The 27,244-nt window shown below is 42.5% G+C and overlaps 1 long non-coding RNA gene across 2 annotated transcripts in view; it reads right to left on the reverse strand.

Annotated features, from left to right (window-relative positions):
- Nucleotides 1-18,460, reverse strand: part of LOC141419210 (uncharacterized) — a 59,339-nt gene extending 40,879 nt beyond the window's left edge. For both annotated transcript variants that reach the window (XR_012443873.1, XR_012443872.1), the window contains exon 1: nt 17,317-18,460. This is a non-coding gene — a long non-coding RNA (uncharacterized lncRNA). The remainder of the gene's footprint in view (nt 1-17,316) is intronic.
- Nucleotides 18,461-27,244: the final 8,784 nt, after the last annotated feature.

Raw genomic sequence — 27,244 nt, forward strand, 5'->3', positions numbered from 1 at the left:
TCACAGAGACAGAAACTGTAGCCTCACAGCATAAGATAACTTGCCTAAGACTGTGCAAGTGGAAAGGAGCAGAACAAAGATTCAAGTCCTGCAAACTTGACATCATCCCTACATCTTGTCCATACATGGTACCAAGAGAGCCCCTTGGCTCCAGGGAGTTGGAATTCCAACAGTAGCAGAATCCCAGGACCAGAAACAACTCCCTGGGGACGTTAGTTGCGTGGGGTTTTATAAGCAGCATTTGTCTAATAAAGTAATTTCTGAATGTCTCACATCCCCTAATTACTTGTCACAATAATGTGAGGCGTCACCCTGTGTGCTTGTTTTTCCTGGGCCGGGGAGGCGGAGATAAATATAGCCACTCATTTACTCACCAGTTGGGTTGCCTGAATGTACAACGATGCACATTGCCACCCAACACATGCCAAGCCTGTGCACGTGTGCACAGGGAGCCACTCTGCTGGGACCACACAGCATGGAGGACACTTCCCCAACCAGCCCTTGAAAGGGGTACACACTTGTTCAACATGGTTCCAACTGGCCAGATCTGGGACCATTTTGAGGAGTTACTGGGAGGCAGATTTGACTATTATCATGATGCAGGATCTCTTGGTGTCCCATTAAGGACATGTTTTCCCTTAGGTGAGGGCAGTTGGCCTCTGAGGTTCCCATAGGGTTGAAGTCTGACATTCTGTGGTAGCAAATGTTTGACCCATTTTCTCTTCAGACTCAGGAATGGAGATTGGATACGCAGAAGAACTGGGTGGGGTTAGGCATATGGAAGAAAAACCAAGCTTTACACATTTCTGTAGAAGTCTTCAAGTTCAACCCTGGCTTTCTTTAGGATCTGATGTCAGTTTCTGACACCATCTCTGTCTCTTGGAATAATCTGTAGCAGAACCACAAGATGGTTCAATTCTGGGTCCACACTCCCCTCCCAGTGAGCCACCCCTCCTTGCACTCTGTGTTTCCCATGGTTCTCTAACTCCCAGACACCCCCACTCAGCCTTGTCCAGAGCCTTTATTTTCCCCATATTGTGATCTGGAGGCCCCAAAGATAAAAAACTGTGTGTTTTCCTTCTTTCCATATGAGTACATGAACAGAACTTTTTCAGATTTTTCCAGAAAAAACCTTATTGCAGTATCTTCTAGACCATCAGAAAACCACCCTCTCTAAGCAACTGTTCCTATCTCTGACAGTCTTGCTCAGAGAGCCCTTTCTTTGCAATGTACCAGGTAGATATAGAACTGAAATATCTGGTCACAGGTATTTGGCCAGCTCATCTCAATGTGGGGGTTCATTCCTGGGATTCATAGGACGCCCCTGATCTCTTATTTTGGGGAATCAACAGGGCTTGTGTGTATCCATAGCACTGCCTTCTAAGCCCAATTGTAGGTGTAAGCTTTGGACAAGCCAATAATAGTGACACTTGGAGCAAACAGAGAAGAAATTCCCTCCACTGTAGATAGCTACCTTAGCGACTCATTGATTTAGACTCCTGGGTTTAGCTGAGATTTCCCCAATCAGTGGCTTTTCTCTCACCAGAATACATTTTTTTCCTCTTACCATCCCCTCTTCTGCTTTCTTCTACCCCAGCCAAGTTGAAGTTTCTGCAGTGCCTTGGCAAGCCTAGGAATCAAAGTAGAATATAGAAGGAGCCCAACGTGGGCTGAGGCTGTATCTCTATTGAGTGGTAGCTATATAACCTGGTGCTTGCAAAATCTCTTTTAGGTACAATTGTTTCGTCTGTAATATGGGAACTGTAGCATTTCCCTCTGATGGACAACTGTCATTTTTGCCTGTCTATCAGCCATTCTCCTATCTTCTGGCATCAACACCGTGATTTTCCTTTGAGGAATCCACACCATTCTCATTCCTAGTACATATGGGGCTGATTCCCTCATTGCTGTAAGTGGCTGGCTAGCCCAGGGCCAGTCAAAGAGAGGACTACAACTCTTTGATTGGTTCAAGAAAGGTCATATGAACCTCACCAAGCCAATGAGTCAGCCCTGAGATTTTTTGCTGAACCTTTGTTTCCTTGGGAATTTCTACTAAAGTTTCTGGTGGCCATTTTTGCCACCACATGAGGTATTCCTGTCTGAGAAGAAAACCAACACAAAAGAGAATTGAAAACTTGAAAGAGAATTTCTTTAGGGCATTTCTTAAGGACCTGAATCCAACCAGGTCTGAAGTTCATCCTTGAACTTTCCAATGGCCTGAGCCAATAAATTTCCTCTTTAGTTTCAGCTAACTTGAGTTGGATTTCTTTCAGTGTCAACTGAAAGTCCTGAGTAATACACTACCTCAGGGTTCTTGTCAGAATCAAATGAAACAGCATATACAATCACCTAGTAGACGACTGGCACATAATAGGAGCTCATTAAATATTAGTCACCTTCCCAATAAGAAGACACAGGGGAAAATGCCAGTGGACACAAGAGTGAGGATACAAGAAAAATGTATAATCAACAGAGCAAGAGCCTGGAGCTGCCGGGAAGGGAGGAGATCAAAGGATGGGTGGAAGGCTTAGTCTGAGCTGAGAATGCGACAGCTCTTCCTTAGCGGCAGTGGGAAGAAACCCTGGGAAATAAAGAAAAGCCAAGGGGGAAGGAAGGAGTCAGAGGACTTCAATTCAGGTAGTTGGGGTTCTCAGCATGGTGGGAAGCAGAGGTTCATAGGCTTAAGGGTTACTCAACAAGGGTTGGATCGGCAGCCATAACTTAACTGGGACAAAACAGGAGATTGCCACATAGCAATCTGTCATGCCACACACAACTGCTAGGGATCTAGTCTATACAGAGGTCTGTTTTTCCTATTATGCTCCTTTGGCCCTAATTCTATCTACTTTAAAAAGAGGGCACTGCATCTTGCTTCCCTGGAAATTAGCTCAGATATCCAAGCCCAGGAGCCCCATCCCAAAACATACAGCCCTTGTCCAGGGGCGATTGCTGTTTAGTGCAGCCTCCTACCTGTCCTGCTTCTGCTAGAGATAGAGAAATTGGTTCCCAATCAAAGCCATTCTTTCAAATAAACTCTGCCTGTACTCAAGGGGTTCACTTTGCCTACAGTAATCCTCCCCCGTCAATCCAACATGCCTAAGATCTACACCCTCCCTACTCCCCAACCCTTCCACCTGAGCTCATCCATGGTGATCCCAGCAAGCAAGGCCAGCAAGCAAGCCCAGCAAGCAAGGCCAGACTCAAGGCAAATTATTCTCAGTGCCCTTCCTCTAGATCAGAGATTGGCAAACTTTTTCTGTAAAGATCCATAGGGTAAATATTCTAAACTCTGGGACATACAGTCTGTGTCACAGCTAAATTCTCAGTTCTACAGTTGTGGAGCAAAAGCAGCCAGAGACAACATGTAAATAAATAAGCATGGCTATGTCCCAATAAAACTTTATTTATGGACACTGACATTTGAATTTCATGCACTTTTGATGTGTCATGAAATATTGTTCTTCTTTGGGATGTTTCTCAACCATTGAAAGATGTAAAAATTATTCTTAGCTCACAGGCTACACAAAAACAGGCGACAGAGCAGATTTGGCCCATGGGTCATAATTTGCCAACTCCTGCCCTAAATTATAACAGCAATGGCTGCCATTTGTCACACTCCTTCTGCTTGTGGCTCCTTGTTTATTCTTTATTTTATTTTTGGCAATACTGGGAATGGAATTCAGGGTCCCATGCTTGCTAGGCAAGTGATCAACTCCTTATTAAATCATTACTCTAGCCTTATTATGGTAGTAGAATTAGCCCTATTTTGTAATTTAGAAAATCTGGGTTTCAGTGAACTTTTGCTATTTGCTTCGGACTACCCAGCACATCGATGGGAACCTGGGGTCCAGGTCTGTCTGCCTGAAAGTCTTTCTGCCACACCCTGCTCTTTACAAAGCCTCTCACAACTTGCCTAGCCTCTTCCCTGAATGATCTCCTACTGTTCTGACCTGTAGTTATTTGTAACCTTGACTTAGTTCTTCAGAAGTACAAGTTGCATGGGCAAACAACAAATACAGAGACCCGAGAAAGAATATTGAAGGCTGTAAGAGAAAAAAAACAAATAACATACAAAGGTAAACCCATCAAAATCACAGCAGACCTCTCAACAGAAACATTAAAAGCAAGAAGAACATGGGGTGAGATCTTCCGGGCACTGAATGAAAATAACTTCAACCCTAGGATACTCTACCCAACAAAACTATCATTCAAAATAGATGGAGCAATAAAAGTCTTCCATGATAAGCAGAAACTAAAACAATATGTGACCACAAAGCCACCACTACGAAAGATTCTTCAAGGGATTCTGCACACAGAATGTGAAACCCAACTTAACCATGAAAGGACAGGCAGCACCAAACTACAGGAAAAGAAAAAGCAAGAAAGTAGAGAGTAACTTCAACTTAGGTACACACAATCAAACCTTCAAACAACTACGACAACTAAATGACGGGAATCACTACATACCTATCAGTACTAACACTTAATGTTAACGGACTCAATTCACCCATCAAAAGGCACCGCTTGATGAAATGGATTAAAAAGGAAGATCCAACAATTTGTTGCTTACAGGAGACCCATCTCACCGACAGAAATAAGCATAGGCTTAGGATGAAAGGCTGGAAGAAGATTTACCAAGCCAATGGCCCCCGAAAACAGGCAGGAGTGGTAATACTTATCTCTGACAAAGTAGACTTCAAACTTACATTGATAAAATGAGATAAAGAAGGACATTCCATACTAATAAAAGGGGAAATAGACCAAAAGGAAATAACAATTATCAACCTATATGCACCCAATATCAACGCACCCAATTTCATCAAACATACCCCAAAGGACCTAAAAGCATATATAAACACCAACACAGTGGTTGTGGGAGACTTTAACACCCCATTATCATCAATAGATAGGTCATCCAAACAAAAAATCAATAAAGAAATCCAAGATCTAAAATATACAATAGATCAAATGGACCTAGTAGATGTCTACAGAACATTTCATCCAACCTCTACACAATATACATTCTTCTCAGCAGCCCATGGAACCTTCTCCAAAATAGATCATATCCTAGGGCACAAAACAAGCCTCAGCAAATATAAGAAAATAGAAATTATATCATTCATTCTATCTGATCACAATGCAATAAAACTAGAACTCAACAACAAAAGACAAAAAATATGCAAACAGCTGGAAACTGAATAACTCACTGCTTAATGAACAATGGGTCATTGATGAAATAAAAGAGGAAGTTAAAAAGTTCCTAGAAGACAATCAAAATGAAAACACAACCTACCAGAATCTATGGGACACAGCAAAGGCAGTCCTGAGAGGAAAGTTTATAGCCATGAGTGCATATATTAAAAAGACTGAAAGATCCCAAATCAATGATCTAATGATACATCTCAAACTCCTAGAAAAACAAGAACAAGCAAATCCCAAAACAAGTAGAAGGAGAGAAATAATAAAAGTAAGAGCTGAAATCAATGAAATGGAAACCAAAAAAACCATACAAAGAATTAATGAAACAAAAAGTTGGTTCTTTGAAAAAATAAACAAGATCGACAGACCACTGGCAAACTTGACTAAAATGAGGAGAGAAAAAACCCAAATTAGTAGAATCAGGAATGCAAAAGGGGAGATAACAACAAACACCATGGAAGTCCAGGAAATCATCAGAGACTACTTCAAGAACCTATACTCAAATAAGTTCAAATATCTTAAAGAAATGGACAGATTTCTAGATACATATGATCATCCAAAACTGAACCAAGAGGAAATTAATCACCTGAATAGATCTATAACACAAAATGAAATTGAAACAGCAATCAAGAGTCTCCCCAAAAAGAAAAGTCCAGGACCTGATGGATTCTCTGCTGAATTTTATCAGACCTTTAAAGAAGAACTGATACCAACCCTCCTTAAACTGTTCCAAGAAATAGAAAGGGAAGGAAAACTGCCAAACACATTTTATAAAGCCAGTATTACACATATCCCAAAACCAGGCAAAGACACCTCCAAAAAGGAGAACTATAGGCCAATATCCTTAATGAACCTTGATGCAAAAATCCTCAACAAAATAATGGCAAACCGAATTCAACAACACATCAAAAAGATTATTCACCACAACCAAGTAGGCTTCATCCCAGGAATGCAGGGGTGGTTGAACATATGAAAATCAATAAACGTAATAAACCACATTAACAGAAGCAAAGACAAAAACCACTTGATCATCTCAATAGATGCAGAAAAAGCCTTTGATAAGATCCAACATCATTTCATGATAAAAGCTCTAAGAAAACTAGGAATAGAAGGAAAGTACCTCAACATTATAAAAGCTATATATGACAAACCTACAGCCAGCATTATACTTAATGGAGAAAAACTGAAACCATTCCCTCTAAAATCAGGAACTACACAAGGATGCCCACTATCTCCACTTCTATTCAACATAGTACTGGAATTCCTAGCCAGAGCAATTAGGCAAGAAGAAGGAATAAAAGGAATACAAATAGGTAAAGAAACTGTCAAAATATCCCTATTTGCAGATGACATGATCCTATACCTTAAAGACCCAAAAAACTCTACTCAAAAGCTCCTAAACACCATCAATAGCTATAGCAAGATAGCAGGATATAAAATCAACATAGAAAAATCATTAGCATTTCTATACACTAATAATGAACAAACTGAGAAAGAATATATGAAAACAATTCCATTTACAATAGCCTCAAACAAAATCAAATACCTAGGTGTAAACCTAACAAAAGATGTGAAAGACCTCTACAAGGAAAACTATAAACTTCTGAAGAAAGAGATTGAGGAAGACTATAGAAAGTGGAGAGATCTCCCACACTCATGGATTGGTAGAATCAATATAGTAAAAATGTTGATACTCCCAAAAGTAATCTACATATTTAAAGCAATTCCCATCAAAATTCCAATGACATTCATTAAAGAGATTGAAAAATCTATCATTAAATTTATATGGAAACACAAGAGGCCACGAATAGCTAAGGCAATACTCAGTCAAAAGAACAATGCTGGAGGTATCACAATACCTGACTTCAAACTATATTACAAAGCAATAACAATAAAAACAGCATGGTACTGGCACAAAAACAGACATGAAGACCAGTGGAACAGAATAGAGGACCCAGATATGAACCCACACAACTATAACCAACTTGTCTTTGACAAAGGCGCTAAAAAAATATGATGGAGAAAAGACAGCCTCTTAACAAAAACTGATGGGAAAACTGGTTAGCAGTCTGCAAAAAACTGAAACTAGATCCATGTATATCACCCTATACCAAGATTAACTCAAAATGGATCAAGGATCTTAATATCAGACCACAAACTCTAAAGTTGGTACAGGAAAGAGTAGGAAATACTCTGGAGTTAGTAGGTATAGGTAAGAACTTTCTCAACGAAACCCCAGCAGCACAGCAACTAAGAGATAGCATAGATAAATGGGACCTCATAAGGCTAAAAAGCTTCTGCTCAACAAAAGAAATGGTCTCTAAACTGAAGAGAACACCCACAGAGTGGGAGAAAATATTTGCCAGCTACACATCAGACAAAGGACTGATAACCAGAATATATAGGGAACTTAAAAAACTAAATTCTCCCAAAACTAATGAACCAATAAAGAAATGGGCAAGTGAACTAAACAGAACTTTCTCAAAAGAAGAAATTCAAATGACCAAAAAACACATGAAAAAATGCTCACCATCTCTAGCAATAAAGGAAATGCAAATTAAAACCACGCTAAGATTCCACCTCACCCCTGTTAGAATAGCCATCATCAGCAACACCACCAGCAACAGGTGTTGGTGAGGATGTGGGGAAAAAGGAACCCTCTTACACTGTTGGTGGGAATGTAAACTAGTACAACCACTCTGGAAAAAAATTTGGAGGCTTCTTAAAAATCTAAACATAGATCTACCATTTGATCCAGCAATACCTCTCTTGGGGATATACCCAAAAGACTGTGACACAGGTTACTCCAGAGGCACCTGCACACCCATGTTCACTGCAGCACTATTCACAATAATCAAGTTATGGAAACAGCCAAGATGCCCCACTACTGACAAATGGATCAAGAAAATGTGGTATTTATACACAATGAAATTTCATGCAGCCATGAAGAAGAACGAAATGTTATCATTCACTGGTAAATGGATGGAATTGGAGAACATCATTCTGAGTAAGGTTAGCCTGGCCCAAAAGACCAAAAATCATATGTTCTCCCTCATATGTGGACATTAGATCAAGGGCAAACACAACAAGGGGACTGGATTTTGATCACATGATAAAGTGAGAGCACACAAGGGAGAGGTGAGGATAGGTAAGACACCTAAAAATCTAGATAGCATTTGTTGCCCTCAACGCAGAGAAACTAAAGCAGATACTTTGGGGCAACTGAGGCCAATAGGAGAAGGGGACCAGGAACTAGAGAAAAGGTTAGTTCAAGAAGAATTAACCTAGAAGGTAACACACATGCATAGGAAATCAATGTGAGTCAACTCCCTGTATAGCTATCCTTATCTCAACCAGCAAAAACCCTTGGTCCTTCCTATTATTGCTTATACTCTCTCTTCAACAAAACTAGAGATAAGGGCAAAATAGTTTCTGCTGGGTAGCGAGGGGGTGGGAGGGAGAATGAGGGGATAGGGGGTGGGTAAGGGAGGGGGTGGGGGAAGCGGGGAGAACTGACCCAAACATTGTATGCACATATGAATAAAATAAAATTTTTTTTAAAAAGTTGCAAGGGCATTCTTACCCAAGGGCAAGAAACTGTCCATGTTCCCTCCACTTACTGCCTGGCCCATGTTGGCCACTCAACAGAGCAAACCACATAACAAGTCTAGCACTCCCTTAAATTCAAGATCTCAAGTCACAAAGGGCCCTCAATACTGTCCAGCAATCCTAGCATGTTTTTCTAGAAATTTCTCTCTTCTCTTCTCTCTCTCATGACTTATTGAATGCCTCCTCTTCTCTCCATATACCTCCTCCATGCTCTATTCCTCAATAATTCCCCCCAATCCAACATACCTCCCTCTCAGCCCCTGATCTCACCTCATGCTTCAGTAAGAAGATGGAAGCCATCTGGCCACACGCAGTCTCCTTCATGAGGCTCTTCTGGTTCAGGTTCTGCCTCCCCTGTCCCATTTCTATTTCAGACCCTCTTCTGTACTCACCCTCCCATCCCAGTCTCACTAAGCCTCTTGCTATTGCTTGAGCAGAAGGAGCACATTCCCAGCTTGGGGCCTTGGCCCTTCCTCCCTCTCCCTCAGTCTCCTGTTTCCTTTGGTCCTTACTCTCTGCAAAGACTTCCTGGGAGTCTTCCTGGGCCACCCTGGCCAACTTTGTCCTTTTCTATCCCCTAACTTTGCTTTGTTCTTTCTTCTGAGGCCTAACTCCCTGACACATTACACCTGCACGTTTGCATGTGTGCTTCTGTGTTTCTCAACTAGGCTATGAGTTTGACCACAAGGACTGCCTGTTCAGTTCAATGATGGACCCTGTCCTCTAGAAACAGGGCACATCCAACAGGCATGAAGTAAACATTTCTGACTGTGCTAAGAAAACCCAGAATTCCCAAAGAACTTTGGCTAAATTCTCTTTCTTTTCATTGCTTATCCCTAGAACTTCCTCTTAGATGCCTCCTTTCCTGGCCTCCTGCCCTCTCTCCCACTTCTACTCCCTCCTTCTCCCTCTGTGCTCTAGCCAGCATCTCCATAGCTTTCCTACACCTGAGCTATTTCCGGGGACTTGTAAACTTTCTTTAACTTGGGAAGACCAGAGTAGTGCTAGAAACCAGCAGTGCAATAACAGGGCCTTTAAACTGCCAGGCTCCTTTGTGCTCATTTTCCCCAGGGGTCCCTTAGAGGCCAGATTGTGTTAGGCAGAGGAGGGAGGAGGAGAGAGTGTCCTCTTCATCTGGAAGACCAAGTCCTGAGAGGAGGGCAGTCAAGAGGGCCATTCTGTGCCCTGTAATAACGGGCCAAGGGAGCTACACTACCAAGCCAGAAACTGGAACTGGTTGGTGGAGTTGAGGTCTCTGCCAGACTAGGGACAGATGGATGTGGGGTGAGGAGGCACTGAGCTCAAAGTTAAGTCTGTCTTTTTGGCAAAGAAGCTAAGAACTGGTCCTGTCTACCTCTCCAGCTGCATCTCCAAGGAGACCACCTGGGGCCCTGGGCATATGTCTGTCCATTAGACACCTGTTGTATTTCAAAGCCTTTCTTGGCTGTGTGTCTGTCTTCTTGCCTTTTAGTCTATAACTTCTTGGGGCTCAAAGACTGTTACTTCTATTTCCCTGGAGGGAATGCTTAGCCAATGTTAGCTGAATGAAGAAATGACCCAGGAAGATAGGTGAGCTCTGTGATAATGCAGTGTAGATAAGGGGTTCCATCTTCTTTAGGCTTATAACTGCTCCGTTATTCACCACAGTTTTGTTTTGTTTTGATAGGGGGTGGGTGGTAGGTCAAGAGATAGGGAATTTGGCAAGGGGACAGTTGGGCCCACCAGGCACATCCAGAACTACAGGGCTGGATGTGGCCACAGGACTATTCTGAGCTCTGCCCTGCCCTCTAAGATGAGCACATCTGTACCACCAAGAGCTCAGTCACCCCTAGGACCGCTATGAGTGGCTGCTCCTTGGGATTCTGGGGCTCCTCCCTGGGAGCACAGTGCATCAGAGCTGAAGGGGACTTCAGGACTCTTCTAAGTCAACCTCTCAAGTAAAAAATACAGGAAACAGATACGCAGAGCACTGCCATGTAGCCTCCTGGCACTCTGGCAGGATTGTTGAAAGTGGAGCAAAAAGACCTCCCAGAATCTGTGACACTCACAGAGACTTTCACTTCACCCTTCAGAGAAAGCAGAACTAACACAACCACTGACTGAGTGGGCTCTGGAACCCTATAGGGTCCATGCAGATGGGGTCTGGGCATGCAGACATCCAGACAGCCTTTCCCAAGCTTGTCCCTGAATCAGAGGTAGTTGGGGCTCTTGTAATAAGCAGACTTCTGAGCCTTGCCCTTACAGTCCTGACCCCTGGACAGGGTGGACCCTGGAATCTGTGTTTTATAAGCTTCTCAGGAGATACTGAGGCAGCCACTTCAGATCACTGTTCAGGAAGATGTGACTCTGAATTCATTCATTCCTTTATTGACACATGACTAGCAGTCTAGAAAAGCTAAGAGGTTCCGTTCCTCCACCCATTTGCTGCTTGCAGGCACAGATGGCTCCCAGAGTGTAAGGGGCTGGTGTGGAGGTCCCTCCTTAGGCATCTCTGCCTGGGAAGATAGTGTCCCTTCCAAGAATGGGTCAGAAGCTGTCACCCACTGAGGTGTCTCAGTGGCCCAGCTTCCATCCATGGGGCTATGCCCCACTACAATTCATGCCCCCAACATAACAAGGAAGTCCCAGATCAGCATAAGACTTTGTGCTCTTTGTGCTGGGCAAGGAAGCAGAGAACGAGGACGACCCTTCCTAAGCCTCTCAGAACTGTGTCTCAGTGAATATTCATAGCCATCCTATGGGATAGCCATGACTATACCACTTCACAGTTAAGTAAACTGAGGCTCTTAGAGGCTCAGTGCCCCCACTCAGATCATCCTGATGGTAGGTGCCAATGCCCAAAGCCTAAAGTTTCTGCCCCAAGATTGGTATTCCACTGTCCCATGGCCCGAGGCAGCAGTTGCCATCCTGAGCAGAGAATGTCATATAGACTACGTGCTTCCCAACATGGCTCAGTCCATGGGAAGAGAAACAGCCAAGGGAAGAGAAAGGAGGGCTGTGGGTTCCAATCCCAGTGGCTTCCAGAAGGATGGCCTCTAGATCACCCCTTCCACCAAGCCAAGAAGAAGATTTTGCTGATGTGGTGCACCTTCCCATATCCGGCCAGGAACCAGAGGAACAGAGAGAGCTTGCAAACCTAAAGTGCTAGATGAAAGCCCATTAATAAACCTCCTGGCAAGGCCCATCCCGGAGCTGTGCAGGGATGCACCATTCATAAATCTCTAGACTGCGGGGAAGGGAGACCTGAGCAGCCTCCAGAAGAGGCCTGGAGGGGGCTTGGAGCTGCTGAGCCCAAGGCCTAAAGCCTCTCCACACCCTTAGAGCTTGTCTGTAGACTCGGCAGCAGTGGGTTTGGGACACCTGGGCAACCACACAGGCAGAGGGAAGAACTATGGCTGGCCTGGAACCCTGGAATATCAGGCCCTGAGCCAGGCTAGAATAGACACAAGCAGATGCCTAAGACCTTTTCAACTCCACTCTCCTAGGATGCTCGTGAAAGCCTGAATGGTAGTTTCCCTTTCAGAAGAGTAAGGAGCTAACAGATATAATAACTTCTGAATCCAGGGACCCTGAAGACTCTACTCCAACCAGTCCCTCAATAACCTGACAAGTCCTGTGTCATGATCCCCGTTTTGCGAAGGTGAAAACTGAGGCTCACAAAAGCAAAATAACTTCCCCACAGAGTCACCAAATGGCAGGCTTGACTGCTCAGCTTCTCACCAAAGAAGTGTGATTCGAGCCTCATTTGCTGAGCCTCTGAAGCCCTTGTGCTCTCCCATCATTTCTTCCTCTACACTACTGATTCTTGACAGCGGTAATTTTGTCCCCCAGGGACATTTGACATCTTTGGTTGTCACAGCTGGAGAGGTGGCATGCTACTGACATCTTGAGGGTAGAGGCCAGGGATCCTGCTAAACATCCTAAATACACAGGATAAGCCCCATAACAAAGAGTTATCTGCCTAAAACGTCAATAGGGCTGAGATGGACAAACCTTGACCTCAAGTCACCAAACACTGAACAGATTCATACTCTGGGCTCTTGGCCAGAGATGCAGATTCTGTACAGAAACCCTGAGGTAGGGCCAGAAAGCTCAGGCCATCAGCTTCCAAAGTGTCCTGGAGAACACTGGTTATGTAAAGCTGGAATGGAGGTTGTTGTTCGAACAACTTTAGGAAGCAATAGAGCCAACGAAATCAAAACGCCTTTTGAGTGGAGCTTCTCAGAGTATTTATTGATGTTGTATTAGTCAGCTCTCCAAGGCTACGACCAAATACTTTGGATACTCAAATTATAAAAACAAAAGGATTATTTTGACTCATGGATTTGGAGGTTTCTGTCCATGGTTACTTGGCCATGTTGCTTTGGGCCTGTGGCAATATAGACATAATGGCAGACTTTCAGGACAGAGGAGAGGGTTTACCTATGGCAGCCAGGAGGCAGAGAGAGAGAGAGAGAGAGAGAGAGAGAGAGAGAGAGAGAGAGAGAGAGAGGGGAAAGGGCTGGAGTTCCCATAGCCCTTTCAAGAGCATACTCCCAGTGTGATCTGACTTCCTTCCACTGTGCCCTGCCTCTTAAAGATTCTACTACTTCCAACAGTGTTCCAGGCTGGCAACCAAGCCATCAACACATGGCTCGTGGGGGACATTTGAGATCCTAATTATATCAGGTTTGAATGTCAACTTCAAACACCTATCTAGGTGTTAGCATGAAAGTATTTTGTAGACATGCTTCAAACCCATAATAAACTGATTTTAAGCAAAAGGTTAGCCTAGATAATCTGGGTTGGCCTGACTCAGTGGATCCATAGCCCTTAAGAGTGGAGCTGGAGTTTTCCTGAAAAGGAAAAAATTCCACCTGTAGACAGCAGTTTCACCCCATTTCTGAGAGTTCTAGCTGCCCTGGGACTTCTGACTTGCCTTGCCCACCCCCACCACCATGTGAGCCAAGTCCTTGCAATAATTCTGTCACTGAGAATCTCCTCCTGATTCTTTATGTCTGGTTAACTCTGCCTGATATAATTAAATCATCATCTCCAAGAGTAGACTATAACTTTTTGACAGTTTCCAAACTGATTTGGACATTGGGACTTTGAACTTGAGGAGCACCTCATGGGATCCATGCGCAACTAACTCTCTCTCTCTCTCTCTCTCTCTCTCTCTCTCTCTGACATCAGGACTATGCTCTGTGCTCCCAGTATGGGCAGAGAGTCCTCACCACTACATACCATCCGCCAGTTACCAAGGCTCAGCTACTCATAAAACATGTTCTATGCATCAGTGCTGGGAGCAGATCCAACTCACTGTGACTGACTCCTCTTGGGCTCAGACCTTTGCTCTCATTCTGCATCTGTAAAGCAGAGTTAATAAGCCCCAGCCCTTGGGGGAGGGTGTACAGACAAAATGAGATAGTTTATGCAAAGCACCTGGCACACAGTGGGTGTTCACCCAATGCCAACGTCCTCTCTTCCCTCCCCTCTGACGACAAGCTGTGCTAAAACAGACCTCCTACTATATAAGGAATAAGCAAGATTTTTAAACCACTCAAAATGTGCAGCAATTGCCAAATGATGCTACGGAGCTCTCCTAGGCCCGTGGCCCACCCTAAATTTAACAGGCCCATGTTTACAAACCAAAATCCATGCATCTCTGAGGCTCCCACACATATCCCAGCTGTCCTTCCCGAGAACTCCACTTGGACAGTCTCTAGCAGCACCACGGCCAGCTGGTGGCTCTCAGAGCATTCCTGACCCTGGGCCTGGCCTCCAGGCACTATTATTATATGGAAGAAAAGACCACTAGGACCCAGAGCTGGAGGGTTCAGGCTGGGGCTGGAAAATCAAGACATGTGGCAGATGCTAGCAGCCAAGAGCAGGGGAGTCCAGCAGAAGGCACACCTCTCTCTTGGGCCTTGGCTTTTCTGTCTCTCTGTCTTTTTCTCTTTCTCTGTATGCACCAGGCTCACACACATGCAGCATCACACCTTCCCACAACTCAGCTATCCTGAAACTATCCAGTTCCACTGAACACATCACAGAACCCAGAAAGGACAGAGCATAGACTGTGGTTGATGCTCTAAGACACATGCAGCTTGTCCAGGGGGAGCGACAAGGCGCTCTCTTGGTCCCTATTTGTCCTTCCTTACAGCACTGCTTCTCAAACTTAGGGACATCTGAATCACCAGGACAGCTTGTTAAATACAGATCACTGGTCCCACCCCCAGAGACTCTGATTCAGCAGGTCTGGGATAGGACCCAAGATTTGGCATCTCTAACAAGTTCCCAGGTGAAACTGAAGCTGCTGAGCCAGGGGCTGTGTTAGGGATCTTTACATTACAGTTTAGAAAAGCCAAGCCCACTGAGTCCCAAGCAATACCTGATTAGAATGTAATCATTGCATGTGTGTGAGAGAGAGAGAGAGTGTGTGTGTGTGTGTGTGTGTGTGTGTGTGTGTGTGTCTGTGTGTCTGACTATGTGTGTGTGTGTGTCTGTGTGTATGTCTGTGTGTGTGTGTTGGGGGCAGGGCAGATGCTGATAGTGGTGAGCCCTGAGAAAGCCAGGCTGACAGCTGCAGGAAGTGACAGTTGACAGCCTGAGAGCACAGAAAGCGACAGCAAACTATAAAAAGCAGACACAAGAACTCAAAAAGCAAAGCAGGCTGAAGCCATCTCTGTGGAATAAAATTATTACATACTCCCAAATAAATCTTCAGGAAGCAAGCATTCTCTCCAAGCATCATAGTCATGACATTCACAGAGAAAACCCTGAAGGAAGCAATACTTATGCTCTTTAGGAGGGCAAGGAAACATAAAATTAATTTTCTAAAAATTGACATCTAATTTGTTGGCAATAAAAAATCACCCGTATGTTTAATGCGTTATAAACTTAGCAATAAGGGAAATTTTTCTCCATGGACTAATTCATTTACTCAGTTACCTGAGTAGCACACTTTGCGTGTGCATCTGTGTGTATGTATGTACCCACACCTACTCATGAGTACGTATTTCATAGAAAAGCATTCAGTAGGGCCTGCAGGGCTATAGCTTGGTGGTAAAGGCCCTGAGTTCAATCCCAGCATCAAATTAATTCACTCAATCTCCAGCATCACCAGAAAAAAAAATAATTCATTAATACATTCACTACTACTAATTACTACCCATTCTCAACTTAAACATCATTTCCTCCTTGACTATCCTGGCAAGGAAAGGGAGGACCCCAATTGAAGTTCCCCTTAGAAGCATTACTACATCCTTAACTGCTCAAGCTCCACCTTTCTTGCCACACTAGGATGGAAAACAGCCATGATTACCTTTCTTCTAGGTGCTTCCACTCCCTATGGAGTAGCACAGAATAGGTGCTCAGTAAGTTCATGCTGCCTGCAGGAATGTCCACACCCTTACAGCTTTTTCTTTATGCTGTAAAGACACACACACACACACACACTCCCTCCTTTACAAAGAAAATGTAGGTCAGGGAGCCTCGAGGCAGCCCCACATTCTGAAAGCAGCCTAAGTTGTGCTTATTTCTGCTAGCCAGGGAGCACTGCAGTCCTCCACAGAGAGTGCTGTCTCTCCCAACCCCTGGTTTTAATCAGGATTGCACATTCTGGGTGAGGTGGGGACAAGAAGGAGGGTGCAAACTCAATTAAATCATTACTGTCCAAGTCTCCACTCCTCAACTATTGCTAACAAAGCCAACTTCTATCCTTCTGCCCCCACCCCGGCCCTGATCCCCAACATACACACCCTCCTTATTTGCTCCTTCCATACTAACTACCCCAAAGAGGACAGGGCTCAGTACCCTCTGCCCCACAGACAGAAAGGAAGCACAAAACTGACTAAGAGAGAAAGCTGTGTCTTCCATAATTGATTCATCCGCCTGTAAGTAAAGAGCATTAATGAAAATCAGCCCAAGCCAATCATTAGCATAACCCCCTATGGGCGGGTGGAGGAGGTGGGGAGAATGGGTTCCTGGCTCACACAAATGATTGCATTAGCTAAGCAAGACTCAAGGACATCGGAAACCTCCCTACCACACTCCTCAGCCTGACAGCCCCCACTTCCTCTACCCTGCTTCATGCAGCCCCTCAGCACACGAGCACACCTCGTCAGAACCCTGAAGAACTCCCTAAGTTAATAAAGAGTCCACCAAGACAGACACACAAGTGTGGAATCACCTAGAGACTGCCACAGCCCACAAAGACAGTCGTTTTCATTTCTCTTTTGGCCAAATTAAAACGGACTATGATTCTCCCCAAACTTCTATCCAGAAGTTTCATTTGAGGGAAAACATAACTTTTTTTTTGAGACATGGTTTGGCTTTGTAGCCCAGGCTGGTCTTGAACTTGCAACCCTCTTGTCTCTGCCTACTGAGTGGAGATATAACTTTTTAAAACAATAGACACATTTCTCAGGTGGACTTCCTTTCCCTCATATAAGTCAGGATACACTGGATTCTGCTGTAGTTCATACTCCTTAAAATCTCAATGGCTTTCAAGGAGAAATTTCTTACCCATGCTACATGTCTGTCACTGGTTAACAACAGCTCTACTCCAAAAACACAGCTCAAAGAGTTGCCTCCACTGGAAATTCCAATCATCAGAGTGAAAGAAAAGTGAACATGGCCAAAACACATGCTGGCTTTTATAGCTTCCTTATTGACTAAAGCCAGTCACATGGCCACACTGAAGTTCAAAAGTATGGGGAGCTATAATCGTCCTCCAGGAAAAAGAACCAAAGAGAAGAACAGCAAATGTGAGTGAATGTGATCTACCACACCCCTGGACGTCCTGGGCTTTCACCATCCTTATAACATAGTCATGCATTGCTTAATGACAGGGGTGGATTCTGAGGAATGCATCACCAGGCAATTTCATCATTATGAAAACATCACATAGCACACTTATACAGACCCACACGGTCTAGGGCAACCACTCAACGTGGCCTCCTGATGCCATTAAGCTATGGTAAACATGCAATGGAGGAGGCTGCTACTGGCACAACATGGTGACTGGTTTGCAGTAAATAATTCTTTTGTAAGTCGAATACACTCTAACCAAAAAAAAAGAATAGTGCAGTAAATACATAAAACAGTAACATCCTTGCTTGCTATTCACAATCATTGTGTTCTGTGCATATTGTATATGCTATGCTCTTACAAGACTGGCAGCTTAGAAGGTTTGTTTACACACCAGCATCACCACCCATGTGGATAATGGGTTACCCTATGACATGAACATTGCTACACCACCATTAACCATAGGAAGACTTCAGCTTCGTTATACTAATCCTATGCTACTGCTGTCATATGTGAGGTCCGTTGTTGCCTAAAATGTCACTATGCATTGTCATGACTGTACAAGTCATCGCCATTGTCCCTACATCATCACCCATGGCACCATCATTCTCTATCATGACCACCACATTCACCAACCTCATCATCCTCCATGTCAATAACATGGCATTCTGATTACCACCTGTATTTACCCAGCCTTCTTGGGAAGAAACCCACCTGCTAACACTTCATGAGGAGGAATACAGTATCAGGGGAAGGGAAACTGAGGCAGAGAAAAGAGAACAAATTGAAAGGAATGTTTACGCGCAGGAAATTAATGTGAGTCAACTCCCTGTATAGCTATCCTTATCTCAACCAGCAAAAACACTTGTTCCTTCCTATTATTGCTTATACTCTCTCTACAACAAAATTAGAAATAAGGGCAAAATAGTTTCTGCTGGGTATTGAGGGGGTGGGGGGGAGAGGAAGGGGGCGGAGTGGGTGGTAAGGGAGGGGGTGGGGGTAGGGGGGAGAAATGACCCAAGCCTTGTATGCACATATGAATAATAAAAGAAAAAAAAAAGAATGTTTAACAAAGAAGGGATGGTTCATAGCAAATGCATCAGTCTTTCAGATCTCTTAAGAGCTTCCTAGTTCTTCTCCTCTATCTCTTAATAGTTATTTGTGAGAGAAATAGAAAAGAATTTATCTGCTCTTTCCTGGCCTCCACTGACTTTGGCCACTGGTCAAAGTCAACTTTATAGTGTATCCACTCCATTGCTTTTCTGAGATGTGTAACCTGGTCTCATCAAGCAACCTCTAGAGAATCCACAGCTTCTGGAGCCCAGAGCATGGACTGGCACAGCAGCAATCCCCACTGGTTGTGCAGTAACCTGCTAGAATCTTCCATCTGTAGTGGGGCTGACAGCAGCAACAGCAATCTGGCTTTACTGCTGCGAGAGCAACAGTGTGAGCTCTTGTGACAGCTGCTCAACCAGAGACCAAGGCAGGTGGCCAAGGCCCAGGGAGAGGAAAATGTGACCACAGGGACTCAGGTGGCACACAAACTGACTCCACACAAACTATGCCTTTCATATCGATGCAGGCCCATCTGTAATGTATGGTTCTCATATCAGAACAAGACACCTGCAGTTTCCCAAGGACGGAGATGCAAATCCAATTATTCATAGTGGTAGCAGATTGCATTCTCTTGAAAAGACCAAAAGAGGGTTAGCAAGCCAAACTTGCTACATCTATACCACTGCAGCTGGCGCTGGACTTATTTCAACTGCTATAAATCATCACCTTCACCCAGTGTCCATTTTGACTTGTCTGGATTGCTTCACTGGTTGCACAACCTGGACCGTCATCACCAAGAGTCTAAACCCTTAGTTTCCTTGACTTTATTTGAGCTAATTGTTGTCTGTTGGTTCATTAGCACCAAAATATGCTCCCAAAGAATTCTTTTGATTCCTAACATACTCTTCCCGGTCCCCATTGTGTAGAGGCTAACCTACTTTCTCATGGTAGTCAGAGTTGATTATCCCCTACTCACTAACTTCATCCTTTTCCTGTTGATTTCACTGGAATAAGGACCCCGAATAATAGCTGCAATTTCTATTAAGTGGGAACCCTACTGTGCATCCTTCAATCAAAGAGCTCGCAGATGATGAACCAATGTAAATCCAGAAATGAGGTAAGGGACCACAACTTTCTGCTCTTGTGGATGACATCAGCTACCCAAGTGGGCAGCTCTGATTTTTTTTTTTCTGCACTACTGAGTTGTTCATATGTTCTTCCTCCTTTATGCCATTCGTGTAGTGAATTTAGCTGATGGATTTGCAAGGCAATTCTGGATTCTTGAAAGAAGTCTCTTTTGGCCATGATCTGGTCTTGATAGACTTGGCTGACTAATATTTTGATCAGATTTGATATTTTGAATATTTTGCTCTATATTCTTAATGGGTATGGGTAACTTCTTTCAGCATCCTTTTCCTTGTTGTTTTGAACACATTGGGAAGAGTTCTTTCTTCCTCTACTGTCTGAAAGGTTTTTAAAGTTATCATATTTCTTTCTTAACTACTTGAGAGTTCCCCAGTGAAGCTATCTGGACCTGGAGTTTGCTTTGTGACAAAATTTTTATATTTACATGGGTATTTACCATTTCCGGTGCTAAAGATTCAAATTTCCAACTGACATCAGTTTAAAGACATTCCCTGTGCTTTCTTGCAGTGCCAGCTTGCTCATAATAAATTTTCTTGGTTTTCTTTTGTAAAAATGTCTTCCACTTTTATTCTTGAAGAACATGCTCACTGGAGATCGAATTCTGCTTACTCAGCATTTCATAGATGTTTTTTTCAGTATCTTTTTTGGCCTCTCTGATGACTGAGAAGTCAGTGGGAATTTTGACAGATTTTTCTTACTATCTTCCAGCCTCTGTGATTTCTGAGTCAATGGGAATTTGGGTCACTGTCACCACACATCTAATGTGTCATTTCTCTCTGGCTGCTATCACGATGTTCTCCTTATCTTTGGCTTTTAGATGTTTAGCTATGATTTGCCTGATTCTGATTTTTTTTTTTGTATTTATCCTTAGATTCACTGATCTTCTTGAATTGGTACATTTATGTACTCACAAAATGGGAATTTTTAGCCGTTATATTTCAAGCACTAATTTTTTCTGCCTTCATGCCTCTCCTTCTGGGACTTCAATTCCACAGATGTTAGACCTTTGGATGTCACCTCAAAGGTTCCCAATGCTTTATCCTCTTTGGCATTCAATCATTTCTTTCTACTTCAGACTATAGCATTTCTATCCATCCGTCTTCTTCAAATTCACTAACACTTTCTCTGTCATCTCCATTTTCTTTAACTATTTCTGCTTTATTGATTTCTACTGCTGTCATTGTTATATCATTTTCACTACTAACTTTAAGTTTCATTTATCCTTTTTTAGCTTCTGAAGGTGTAAGTCAAAGTGTTGACTTTAAACTTTTTTTTTCTTAATATGACATTTTAGGCTATAATGCTTTACCTTCATTCCACAACTTTTTATATACTATTTTTGCACTATCATTCAGATCAAGGTGCTTTCTAATTTCTCTTATGTTTTCCATAACCTACGAGTTACTTAGAAGTATACTGCTTCACTTCTATCTTACTATTACTGATTTTTAATTTATTTTGCTTATGCTCAGAGAACATAACTTGTATTACTTCAGACTTTAGAAAATTGGTCAAGATAAATTTTATGGCCAAGTCTGTTTGAGGATAATGAATACGCCATGCTTTGCAAAATAATGAGAATGCATATTCTACAGCTGTTGGCTGTATTGTTCTGTAATTGTCAATTAGTTCATGGCATTTCCGATTTCCTATATGCTTATTGATATTTTATTTACTGGTTCGATGAATTTCTGCAAGATTATATTAAAATCTCCAATTACAACTGTAGATTTTTCTTTTTCTTCCTTTAGTTCCATCATTTTTTGCTTCTTGTATGTTTACAGCTTGTTATTGGATACAAACACATTTAGGATTGTTATATCTTCTTGATAAATTAGCCCTCTTATTATTATAAAATGACCCTTTTATCTCAGAAATACTTTTTAAGTAGTCTGATAACAATTTATTCATATCAGTTTTCTAACACATAAGAAGCATATGTTCAAGGTAGACTGTGACAAGGTAAGTGATATATATTGTAATCCTAAGAGAGCCACCAAATATAATGCAAAGAGAGATGGCATAAATGGCAGTGGAAGAGCTGAGTACGGTGGCTCACATCTGTAAGCCCAGCACTTGGGAGGCTGAGGTAGGAGCATCATGAGTTCAGGGTCAGCCTGGGCTGTTTAGTGAGTTTGAGGTCAGCCTGGGCTATATAGCAAGACTCAGTCTCAAAAAATAAAATAAAATAAATAACAATACCAATAGAGGAAATCAAATAGAATATTTAAAATATGACTAATTCTAAGCACCTACAACTTATATATTTCTCCATCCTTTTACTATCAATCTGTGTATGCCATCAGCTTTAAAGTGGGTTTCTTGTAGACAGCATATAGTTGGATCTTAATCTTTTATTCCTCTGGAGTTCTTCCTTTTCATTGATGTGTTTAGTATGAGTCCTTTAAAGAAATCTGTTGATATGATGTGCTTGATTCATCATTTTGCTATTTTTTGCTATTTGTCTTCACTGGTATTTGTTTCTGTATTCTTCCTTTTTCCAGTGTCTTTTGAGTTAGCTAATTTTAAATATATATATTTTAAATGTTCCATTTGAGTTTGGCTCTTCTCACATTTTATCAAAAATCTTTGTAATGCCTTTTTAACTTTCCAGACCTTGAATTCTAAATTATGTGTCCACATTGCTGGGGAGTTGTGGTAACATCTGAATAGTAAGATCCTTGGAATTCTTTTCTGGGCTTCCTTGGAGTCTTGCCCCAGGTCTTCTTAGCTCAGGAGTTAGATAAGAATTTGTGACTCTCACATGACCCTCTCTTTTCCTGGATATCCACTCCCCTCAACTTTCAGCCATGCTGGCAGATGTGAATTCCAATCTCTGACTACTCAAGCCGTTAGGAATTCCACTGACTGAGCTCTGTTCCCACACATTGATCAAACTGGGAGTGTCTTCAAGAAAAAAGTCAGGTAAATGTCTACCTCGCTTAGGGTGTTTCCTTATTTCATGCCTTCTTTCGATCATTTTTCTGTGCTTTCAATTATCTTCAGTATTTTGCAAGAATTTTTTTGTTATCTTAGCGATTTCTGAACCAAGAATTTTTAAACACTGTCTGTGAGAGATTTCTTCTGATGTAAAGTCCTCTGCCATTACCCAAAGCCAGATATCTCTTGAAATATTTTTATTATGCACATTGAGCCAGCTTGAAATCCAGCTCTCAGATTTCTGCATTTACTTGGTGAGTCTCCAATATCCTTCCAGGTAAATCCATTTTTTGTTTAAATTAAGCAAAACAATTTTTCTTGTTCATAATCAAGGGTAGTGACTAATACTTGGGGTATATGTTGATCTGTAGTCATATCATGTAGTCGTATCTTGATTACCTGGTGGTTCACACCTGAAATCCTAGCTACTTGGGAGGCTGAGAATGGGAGAACAGTAGTTGAAAGCCACCTTGGGCAAAAAGTTCATGAGATCCCCATCTCAACCAACAGTTGTGCATGGTGGTACATGCCTGTCATCCCAAGCTATGCATGAGGCTGAGATGGAAAGGATCATGGTTCCAGACCAAAAAAAAAAACAGTTTGTGAGGCTCCATCTCAATGGGGAAGGGGAAAGCTGGGCATAGGAGCACATGCCTAGCTTAAAATAGGAAGGATGACAGTCCAAGCCAGCCTGGGCAAAAAGTAAGACCAACTCTAAAAATAATCAGAGCAAAAGGGACTGGGGCATAGCTCAAACAGTAGAGCACCTGAATTCAAATTCCAGTACTGCCAAAAAAAAAAAAAAAAAACCAGACTTCTTCACAGTGATTGGCCACCCATATCTTTCCAGAAAATATCACCCTCAGTACTTGCCACCTTTAATTTTTCAATTTTTAATTAACATTTTGGCTTAAAATATTTTTGTTTTATACTGATCATATTTCTGAACATAGCTATATATATTCCTTCTTGGTACCTTTGAGTTTGGTACCATTTTAGCCCTTAGCGCAGATCCTGCTTCACTAACACCTTCACTCTACACTCTTATTGGTCAGAATTCCTTTCCATTGCATTAGTAGTGAGGGTCTATAGCATCATCATCAAACCATCTGCCTTGCTCTCCACCCCCATACACACCGTGAACAAGTACATGCCCACACAGACACACACGCCTCCCATACCCAGCGAAGACATAAGTTTCAAATTTTCACACCCTTTCCTCCCAGTGACAAGCAGAGAGGAACCTCAGACAATTAGTAGAGGAGAAAAGTAGATGTATATTTTGAACAAAGTGTATGACACCAGAGGCAGAAGTCAGAGAGCGATTACTAGGAAAGCAGAGAAACTGATCTGGGGAGTTTCGGGAGGTCTTCAGGAGCTCATGTGGTTGTTTTCAGAATTCCAAACCAAGTTCTGCACTTGTTAACGAGGATGTTAATAACACTGACATCTACTCAGTAAAAACCAAATGCATATGCCTTTCATGCTGTATTATGAAGGACTTCTTCGGTCTCTTCTAGATGAATTTCTTCAGGGAGAGGCTAACAATGGGAATGGAAGCTCCCTTAAAACTGGGTTCCTGCATTACTCTTCCTGCTAACATCAGGAAAGGATGGAAAGAGCAATTATCTAGCAAGTGCAAGGCTCTGATTCAAACCCCAGTACTGCCAAAAAGGGGGAGGGGTGTTCAAACCCCAGTACCACAAAAAAAAGGAGGGGGAATGAAAATAAGGAGATTGGGCTTTGGTAGCAGAAAGACCCAAACTTAGTCCCCACTTGAGCTACTTATTATTTTCATGGCCTTGGGAAAATTAATAATGAATAATAATGTCTAATATATAGAAAATATTAAGAGCTGTGCTTTGCTTACTTGAAAAACACTTTATAAGCTTAATTTCATGCAACCATTATCACTACCTATTGAAGTAAGTAGAAATGTCATTATCTGTCACAGAGGAGAAAACAGCATTGGAATAGCATGCTCTCTGACCCTATTACAGTAGACAGCCTTTAGTCATGGTATTGGAGCCTTGGCTTCATAAATGCTGTTGTACCCAGTGGAAGCAGCAGCAGGATCCAGCTACAACCATTTTCATTGTTGGACCTATCTCCTGGCTGTGTAAATTCAGGCTTTACAGTTTTTTAACTTGGGCCTTCTAGAAATCCTATCAGGTTGTTAGTATAGCATATTCATTTTCTATTGCTGTGTAAAATAATCTCACAAACCTAGTGGCTTAAAACAACATGTTTATTATCTCAAAATTTCCATGGATCAAGAGCCAAGCCCATATCAGCAAGTCCCTTGCTCAGGATCTCCCTGAAATATAGATGCCATTAGCTATATCCTCATGAGGAGGCGTGATTAGGGAAAGACCCACTTCCAAACTCCCCCAGGCTGTTGGCAGAATTGGTTTCCTTATAGCCATATGACTCAAGTCTCTGAATCTTAATAACTGTCAATCAGGCACTACAACCAGCTTCTGGAGATTGCTTTGTGTCCTTGCCACATGGCTGTCTCTGCAATATGGCAGGTTGCTCCTTCAAGGCCAGCAGAAGGACACTCTATACTAGTTCTTGTATCTCTTAAGGGATAGCCTGATTAGACCACATCCACCTGGAATAATTTCACTTTTTATTCATCAAAGTCAACTTATTGGGGATCTTAATTATAGCAGGAAAATTCCTCTTGCCATATGATGTAACAAAATTGCCTGATTTCCTGCCATATTCAAAGTCTCTGCCCCCACACTCAAAGAGAGTGATTAGACAAGGCATGCGTAAAGCAGGGAGAAAGTTTTGGGGACCATCTTAGAATTCTGCCTACCACATATACTATTTTAATTCCTTTCCCGCTTAAACTTGGCAAAACAAACTCTGTTGTCTGCAGCTGAACTCCAAGAAAAACCCTAAACAATATAAGTAGCAAATCTTTGAGGAAAAGGAGAGTATAGGACTGACTGATCTAATCTGATGGGTGAGGATCCAGTTACCAATAAAGGATGTGAAATTGCCACTCTCTCTCTATATATAACATCTAGTGACAAAATTGTTCCTTCAATATTGCCAGAGCCTACCTGAACTAATGAGTATAGTATGAAGGCTTTGGTGGTCAGAGTGGTGGCTCTGATAGGATGTTATCAGAAGCTTGCAGTGTGCAAAGACTATGGAGGAGACTAGTGATTTATAATTGCACTGGTAAATCTGGAAGGTAGAAATGAAAGCCTGAGGTTTTAAGTTTTCATCTGCAAGTAGTTAGAGAACTGAGTTTCTATGACTGCCCAGAAAGAAGGAGTTACTTATCTCTAGCAGGGCTGGTATAACTAAAACTCAGACTCTGGGTCTGGTGCTATGGTTGCCGAATTGCACTGAAGCTTGGGCTCAAAGCCCTAGCACGTCCTTGGAAAGGGCACTTGTTAGGATAAAGTAAGACCCCAAGAACTGAATAGTGATATTTTGGAAGGTTCAAATGACTCTGCGTATCCAAATCCCTAAAACCCACTGAATTCCCTCCTTCCCTGTGTCATGAAGCCGGTTCTACCCTGTACAGTGACCTCACCTAGGAGAGCTACATTGTAAGGGTTCTCCTTAAGACCTCCCTCCACCTATCCTCTCATTGCCTCCATACACATAGTGAGGAACAAATCACAGGAGGTCAAGTAAGAAGTCAGACATGGCAGAAAAGTCAAGACACCAAAGGAAATGTATTATCTTGCCATTTATAGTATCAAAAATATGATGAGGAGATTCTGGCTTTAGGTAAAATAAAGTAAGCTTGCTGAAACCTTAACTGTATGCATGTAGGTTGGTTTTTGTTGTTGTTGTTGTTGTTGTTGTTTTTGAAGTCTCTGAAAAGTAAATAGTAGAAGGCAGGGACTTAGACCAGAACTCAAAGTATCATGAACTGATGGTGAGTGTTGCTTTTCCTCTGATATACCCTAGCCTGAATTCAAGAAAGTCAGAAAAAAATAAACAAATGCCAGGCATGGACAGAGAACCTAAGGAGGAGTCCTCTAGTTCTGAGTCAAGGATAAAGAAAGGGAATTCCTAACAGAGAAAGTGAGAAACTTCTCCATTACCCCTCCTGATCAAACCCTAGGCAGTCCCAAAGGGAGGAGACAGGAAGTGATAGTATGGGTCTTCACATTCCTAAACCCTGAGGAAGGGAAACCTTCCTTTATCTTCAACTAGAGGAGTCATAGTCCCAAGAGAGTGAGGCAAATCTCACAGCTTTTGTGACTTCTTTTTTCTTGCATCACATGGCTCCAGATATAAGACAGGGTAAGGGTGTCTACGGTCTCAGATTTCTGGATACAGAAACAAAAATAAAAGTACCTGAAAAGTCTCAGGTCAGTACCCGAGACTATCCTATGTAATAGTTTATAAAACCTGGACTCACTCCCTGAGCTGCATATGTGTTGATTGGACCCTAAACAACAGAACAAAGACTGAGGACTGAACTACAGTATAGACCACTGCCCACAAGCCTGACTGGTCACATGGT

The sequence above is a fragment of the Castor canadensis genome, chromosome 19, assembly GCF_047511655.1.
Source record: "Castor canadensis chromosome 19, mCasCan1.hap1v2, whole genome shotgun sequence".
Taxonomy (NCBI): domain Eukaryota; kingdom Metazoa; phylum Chordata; class Mammalia; order Rodentia; family Castoridae; genus Castor; species Castor canadensis.